The 7,800-nt window shown below is 52.3% G+C and overlaps 1 pseudogene; it reads left to right on the plus strand.

The window, feature by feature from the left end:
• Positions 1 to 6,132: 6,132 nt before the first annotated feature.
• On the plus strand, positions 6,133 to 6,570 carry LOC148778404 (transmembrane protein 178B pseudogene; annotated as a pseudogene).
• The last annotated feature ends 1,230 nt before the right edge of the window (positions 6,571 to 7,800 follow it).

A 7,800-nucleotide genomic window follows, 5' to 3' on the forward strand; every position in this document is an offset into this window, starting at 1 on the left:
GATACTCAGGGGTAAGATGACAATAACCCAATAAGGAAGAAGAGACTGACGGTAGGTAAGTACACCAATGTAATTCTGATGAGAGATTTAGGAAGAAGGTCTTTATAGGGAAAGAAGTGTACCTATTCAAGCATAAGAACTAGCATGTCACAGACTTGGGGGACTTTGTCAGGAGGGCTAAAGTAGAAGATAACTTTTGGGTTTCAGACGATGTCCAAGTTGCACAAAGTTATTTAGGAAAATAGAAATAAGAACATGTAGAGGGCTATTTCTCTGGGCACTGATGTAACACTGATGGAAGGCTAAGAGAAAGCACAGCTCATCAACTTTTATTTCCAATTGACAGTGTCAAAGAGAGTGATTTTCAGACTGAAGGTGGAGTGTAGGGTAGAACAAATGTGAAGATAGTTCACAGAGGGTGAGAAATTATAGAAGAGCATCTATTTACTCTGTGTAAAGTGTACCCCAAACTGAGATAACTTTTAATGATATCTTTATATTTTAACTTTAATGATATCTCTGAATCTCTGATGTTGACCTTTGAGAAAGCCTGAAAAATGTGAACTTAGAAGGCTATGGTTTTTCCAGTGGTCATGTATGGATGTGAGAGTTGGACTATAAAGAAAGCTGAGTGCTGAAGAATTGATGTTTTTGAACTGTGGTGTTGGAGAAGACTCTTGAGAGTCCCTTGAACTGCAAGGAGATCCAACCAGTCCATCCTAAAGGAGTTCAGTCCTGAATGTTCATTGGAAGAACTGACGCTGAAGCTGAAACTCCAATACTTTGGCCACCTGATGCAAAGAGCTGACTCATTTGAAAAGACCCTGAGGCCGGGGAAGACTGAAGGTGAGAGGAGAAGGGGATGACAGAGGATGAGATGGTTGGATGGCATCAACCAACTCAATGGACATGAGTTTGAGTGAACTCCTGGAGTTGGTGATGGACAGGGAGGCCTGGCGTGCTGCAGTCCATGGGGTCACAAAGAGTCGCACACGACTGAGCGACTGAACTGAACTGAACTGAAAAGTAGATGTATGTGTGCTCGTGTGCATGTGCACAAATGGAATTCCAAATTTCAAAAACATAGATTTCACAAACTGCAAATCCACAGTAAGGTCATTTCAGGGCAAGATCCTAGGACAGCATTCCAAAGGGATGGCATGTGAACTCCTGGGAGAGGAGGCGAGGATCATTGGAACTCTACATGGGTCATGTAAAAAACTGGCTCATCATGTTTTCTTCTTCATCGGTTGCCATAACTGTTAGATCAAGGATCACTGTTGGTTGTGAGAAGCACAAACAATGAGGAGGTATCAGAAACCCAGTAGGAGCAAGCACAAGGAAGAAATGAACAAAGAATGTTGAGCCTGGAAGGAAGGAAGTGTAGAGAGAACATGATGGCTGATGTTAAATAAACATGAGAAGAATCATTATATGGAAGAGGATCAGGTATCTGTGGATTTCTCCAACGCCGGTGGGTAGGATTACGGGGACCGAGGATGAGACTCAGTATAAAGAAGACCTGTTTAACCATGCATACCATCCAGCAGTGGAACAGAGTGCTTTCCAAGCCAGTGATTTCCCCATCACTGCAAATGTGCTAGCAGAAGCTGGTCAGTCACTTTTTGGGAAAAGTTCTAGAAGACATTCATGTGTTATTATGTGGATCACTCTAAGCTTAGTTGGGTCTGACTCTTTATAACCCCATGGACTGTAGCCCACCAGGCTCCTCTGTCCATGGGATTTTCCAGGTAAGAATACTGGAGTGGGTAGCCATTTATTCCCTTCTTCAGGAGATCTTCCTGATCCAGGGATTGAACCTGGATCTCCTGCATTGCAGGCAGATTCTTTACTGTCTCAACCACCAGGAAAGCCCAAAGGAAGTGAAAGTCGCTCATTTGTGTCTAACTCTTTGTGACCTGCATGGACTATACTGTCCATGGACTTCTCCAGGTCAGAATACTGGAGTGGGTAGCTATTCCCTTCTCCAGGGGATCTTCCGAACCCAGGGATCGAACCCAGGTTTCCCACACTGCAGGTGGATTCTTTACCAGCTAAGCCACAAGGGAAGCCCAAGAATGCTGGAGTGCGTAGCCTATCCCTTCTCCAGCGGATCTTCCTGACCCAGGAATAGAACCAGGGTCTCCTGAATTGTAGACAGATTCTTTACCAACCGAGCTATCGGGGAAGCCCCAAAGCCCAAAGTCCCTTCCAATTTTGAGCTTCTCTGATCCTAGGCCAGTGTAGGTACAAATGGGAAGGGTTAGGTTGGAAATACAGAGACCTTGAAACTGTACCTAATGGGGTGGAAGGAACTGGAAGAAGACAGTGGGAAAACATGTAGATCACTTACTTAAGAAAAGAAAATCATATAAATAGTCTAGAGGAAGAATCCACTGTCTTTTTTAACTGCAAAGACCAGGATCATCCTCAAATGGTTTAGAGTTGTCCAAGAGCAAGTGTCCAAGGCCACTTTAAAAGAGGCCTCAAATCAGTATCTTTTATAGGGTTTCTGGGGTGCAATGAAGGACAGACATTTCAAAATACAATTTTAGTGGTGGTCAGAAAAGATGATGGCACAGTGCATCGTCACAGTCCCACTGAGGACCACTGGGAGGGGCATGACATGTCACTGGAAGCAAGCCTAAGGCACAGGCCAGGAGAAAAAGTTAAAAAGCTGGAGTAAGAGAGGAGTGGAATAATGGCAGAGGGAGGAAGGATAGGAACAGTGAACAGGAACATTTATTACAAAAAGCAGCTGCCTAGGCTTGCAGAGGTCTCAGGGGCTCCTCTTTCAGCTGGGTCTCAGGGGGCAGGAGAGGTGGGTACCAGACTCAGTAGAGACTGAGGCTCTCTCTGCTGCTGGTGTGCCCCAACTTCCTGAGTGACCTTGTGGATGTCATTTCACCTTTTCGCCTCTTCCCTGTTGTCAAGGGCAGGTATACTGCTAACCTAAAAGTACTCTGGGCTTTACCAGAGAAAATAGGTCCAGAAACTTAAGACATTGTCTGCCTGGGTAGGAAGTGTCTACACTTGTTTCCGTTTTTTCACGGTTGAGAGAAGGAGAGCAGGTAAGTGGAGGGTGGAGAGAAAGGTGAGAAGACATTGTGGCCAAAGTCGGCCTGGCTCCCCCGCCTCGTCCCAGGGAGCCCGGGGCCGGGATGTGGCCGGAGCGGGCTGGGGGCGGGGGCGTGCTGCAGCGCAGGCAGCCGGACACCCAAGGACCTGAGCGGACAGCCTCGGGCTCTGCGGGCGCTTCAAAGTCCCATTGCAGCACCAGGCACCAAAAGAGAGGCACGCCCCTCCCCCACTAGATGGCACTGAAACGCCTCGTTCGAGATACTCAGAATGCAGGAAGCTAGGAAAAAAGACAAAAAGAATATGGTGGAGGTGCGCTCATTCTGGCTCGCTGGCCCAGTTGTGCAAAGCAGGGTGCCAGACCCTCTCTGTTTCCCCAGGGCAGCCCTTCACTCGGCAGTGCGGCCCTTCGGCTTTGGAATGAGAGCGAAAATGAGGGGTGAGCCTTAGAGCGGAGAACCTAAGGCTTCGACCTGGGAGGGAGGCACCCAGCCCTGCGGCGGCGTCTCACGTGAGCCGGGCGGTGTGTGTTGGCAGGATGAAGCTGGCTCGCTTGCGGCCCGCTCACTGAAGGTCTGGGGTCTCCCCGCGCCACCTCCTAGAGTCCTCGGAGAGCCTAAATCCAGCCGCCACCCGGATAAGGACAAATCTCGAAACGAGGTGTCATTTAACTCTACTTCCCCACCTCAAAGCGTGAGCCCCCCAGGCGTTTCCAAAATCTATTAAGCACCCTCCGGCCCCCGCCCCCAGGAAATTCTGTCCCTCTTGTCTAGAAAGCATCAGTCAATTTTCTTTTCCCGCTGAGGAGGGAGGTGGAGGTGGGTGTGTGTCGGAGTGTCTGGCGCTGGCGTGGGGCTGGACCGGGGCTGGTGCCGACAACCCCGCGGACGCGCTCGGCCCCGGGTGGAAACGCCTGCAACCGGTTAGGGCAGCGCCTGCGGCTTCCTGGGGGAAAACAAAGATCAAATACAATTCAGGACACAGGCGACCGAATCCGGGGACGCAGAGGAACTTCCTCAGTCCCTCTGAAGGCCCACTCCGCAATAAGCAGTCTTTTCTTTCAAGAACTCTGGTCTATTTAAGGGAATTTTGCACTACTGAAAAGAGATAAACGGAGATGGAGGCAACATCTTTACATTTATACTAACGCCCGTAAACATGCTACATATCACATATATGTATATGTGCATAAATATGGATGTGGTTGTGCACATACCTAGCCAGACACCATTGACTTGCCTGGTCACAGTAAGCCTTAGACATCCTGTGCCTGGGAAATGGTGCACTTTATCTTTAAGGATGCTAGAAAAATAAGAGATGAGGCTCACGTTGCACGGATGACATCACTAGCTTTTGGCTGCGCGCTCCGTGTTCTCGTCTGTGGGTTTCAGCCAAGGCTGCAGCGCCCGGCGCCCGAGCAAGCGAGCAAAGCCGCGGCTTCCTCCAGCGCCCCGCAGTCGGGCGATGCGATTTCCCGAGCCTCCACGGCGCAGCCTGGGCTCTCGCTCCCTGGCACCGGCCGAGACCGCGAGGTCCCGGAGCCGCCGCGGCTAGAGGAGGAGGCAGGGACGGGGAGCTGAGAGTCCCATCCTCCCTCCCCCACCCTCGCCCCATTCACCTCGGCGACCACAGCGCCTGGAGCCGGATCGTGGAACGCCGAGGCCGGACGCGACTCTGCGCGCTGCTGAGTGAGCCGGCATCTCAACCCCGGGGTGGACTGCGAAGAAAATGGTGCAGTCTGAGAGCGGCTGACCCCAGCTGGGCCGAGCAGACAGAGTGCTGGAGTGCCGGGGCTCAGGTGGCGGGAGAAGGGGGCGGATTGCGTCGAAGGGCCGGAGCCGTTGTTTTTCTGGGTACCTGCAGCACCCAGGCAGCACGTTCTCGGCGCTACACGGGAGGCCGATGAAGTGAGGCGGAGGCGTCGCGGGAGAGGCGGGTGTGAAGGTGGCCGGGTGGACACTTCGGGAAGAAGACGGCAGTGGTGGGGGCGGCATGACGCCCTGGGGGCTGGCTGCTGGGCGGGCCGGGCGCCGCGATCGCGCGACCTGTCCATGGTGTTGAAGGCGCCGTGCGTCGAGCTCCGCGCGCCCAGCGCTGTGTGCCCCGCCAGGTGCACCCTCCTCGGCGCAGCCAGCCTCTCGCGCCCGCGGGCTGCCGCCCAGTCGCCGCAAAGCCCCGACCAAGGCTCGTCCGGTAAAGCCGTCTGGGTGACCGCACCGTCGGCCCGAGGGGCCGCCTGAATGGCGAAGCAGGAGGCAGACGACCCGGGAGCTCGCGGGGAAAGGTCGGCTGAGACAGTGCACCGACTGGGAGCCCGTCTCTGAACGCTCCGCGCTGGCTAGAAGGAGCAAAGGACCTGCTGGCGACCAGAGGACAGAGAATTAAAAAAATTTTTTTTTGGTAAAAGACCCGATCCAGAGAAGAAGAATATTTCTTCTCTTGCAGACCAGCAAGGGTAGAGTTTCTGAGAGGGAGACCCAGGCGGGACTCAGGGCAGCCTTCCCTGGCATCTGGCGCTGGCCGGCCACATCGGGGGTGATTCAATTTATCCCGTTGCCTAGCATCTCCTCCTGATAGACCCTCTCCCCCAAGAAAGCCAAGTGAGTGGGTCCCGCTACCCTGCACAAAGAAAGCCCAGGAGTCCCACCGCAGCGGAGGGCACTTTGTGTTTAGGTTCCGGCCCGAGGGCAGCGTCGCCCGAAACCCGGCTGAGTGCTGCGGACGCGTCGGGTTCCCGAGCAGCAGCTTCTTGCCGGGCAGGGAGGGGGCGGGAGGCGGCCTGGCCCGGCGCGCCGCCGCCCGAGGCTGCGCCTGCTTGGGAGGACGCCCAGGGGATCGCCGGAGCCTCTCCGTATCAGAACTTTTTACGCTGCCCGCCCCCATCCCCTGCAGTCCCTGGGCTGCGCACCAGCAGGCAGGGCCCGAGGGGCGCCGCTGCGGAGTCCCCTTGCCGTCCCCTCCTCGGCTCGGCCGCCCGCAGCTTTGTTCTGGGCGCGCGGAGGGAAGGCGAGGCTGCGGCGGATCATGCCCAAGGTGTAGCCGCGAAGCGGAGGCATGGCTGCCGGAAGGTTACTGCTCTACACGGGCCTCTCGCTAGCGCTCTGCGCCCTCGGCATGCTGGCCGTGGCCATATGCTCAGACCACTGGTACGAGACGGACGCCAGGAAGCACAGGGACAGGTGCAAGGCCTTCAACACTCGCCGGATCGACCCCGGCTTCATTTACAACAACAACAACAACTTGCCACTCCGCGCCAGCCGCTCGCGCCTGGACCGCTGGGAGGGCAAGCTCCTCCGGGCCCGGAATCGCCGGCAACTCTTCGCCATGAGCCCCGCCGACGAGTGCAGCCGGCAATACAACTCCACTAACATGGGCCTCTGGAGGAAGTGCCACCGACAAGGCTTCGACCCGGAGATCGCGGCCCTGATTCGGAAAGGTAAGCGCTTAGAGGCGAGGCGTGGCGCGGCGCTGCGGAGAGCCGCGCGCCTCTAGGCCCGGTTGCCTTCTCCTGCCTTCGCCCGGCCGCAGCCTCTCAGATCTCTTGGTATCAGGAGGTTTGGTTATCCAGGCTCGGCTGAGCCTTGAAGTGGCCACATCTTGCCTCCCAACAGCTCATAATGAGGCTTACCTCTCCCTACTCAGCCTCTGGTCTTAGGTTTGTCTGATGGGATTCCGATAGAATCTCATGGTCCAGGGGTTTTACCCAGGAAGATGCTTCAGTAGTCTCTGAAAAGGAAGGGAATCTGTAATTTTGTGCGGTTAACAGAGGAATGAAACCCTTTAAAAGTGTTATGTCGGGGTAGACAGACTCCAAGTTTTAATCTTTGTTTTAGTGTTGAACTGATTCATCAAAGGCAACTGGGGGAACGTCTCATAGGGAAAGCCTTATTCATGCCAGAAATGTTGAAGTACTATACTCTGCCCGGCATAATGCAGGCACTAGTCATAGAAACATCAATAAATCACAGCCCCGGCCCTATTTCAGCCCAAAGCCTGTTGACCTGTAGCAGCACACCACAGTTCTTGATTTGTCTTTTTGAGTGGTTGACAAAAATGTCTCCTGCACACTGAATATTAGCAGGATCTAATAAGCACACGAAAGTAGTTTTTTTTTTTTTCGCCAGTAACACCAGAGTGGGTACTTAAGAGAAAAAAAAATACTATTTTCAGAAGATTTGTAGAAAAAATATTCAGAGTATACGAAAGCAGAAAACAAACTGCATTTGCTAATGATAAAAATTTACTTGATACTTTAATATGATCACAAAAAATTTTAAAAGTCTGTTCATCTGATGCAGTTTGTAGATCTTGCATGATTTATACTTTGGGGAGCATCCTGTTCCATTAACCCACTAAAATATTGTTTGGATGTATATTAATATTGCTTTGAAGAAGGGAATATTCATTCTGGAATAAGCATTAATGATAGCTGTACCCTGGAAGTTGTGGTGCAGTTTCATGAGTTCCTCCCACCCCCTTCATTTTCTTCATCTGTTAAATGGTAATACCAAGGTGAAAACAATGTTGTTGTCTGAAAAATCTTTGTGGCTACCATATGAGGTAGTTTTTCCTAATGTCAGTAATTACAGTGCAGGATTGCTGCTATTTTAAAATTTTGTGTGTGAAAACTGATGTTCTTTGATTTGTTAAAAGGTTGAAGTGGATCAGAAGAAAATTGTTAATTTGAAAAAAAAAGTCAGTTGTTTAAGAAAGACAAGCAGT

The sequence above is a fragment of the Moschus berezovskii genome, chromosome 3 (assembly GCF_049115385.1).
Source record: "Moschus berezovskii isolate FMDL1 chromosome 3, NW_MosBer_1.0, whole genome shotgun sequence".
Classification (NCBI taxonomy): Eukaryota; Metazoa; Chordata; class Mammalia; order Artiodactyla; family Moschidae; genus Moschus; species Moschus berezovskii.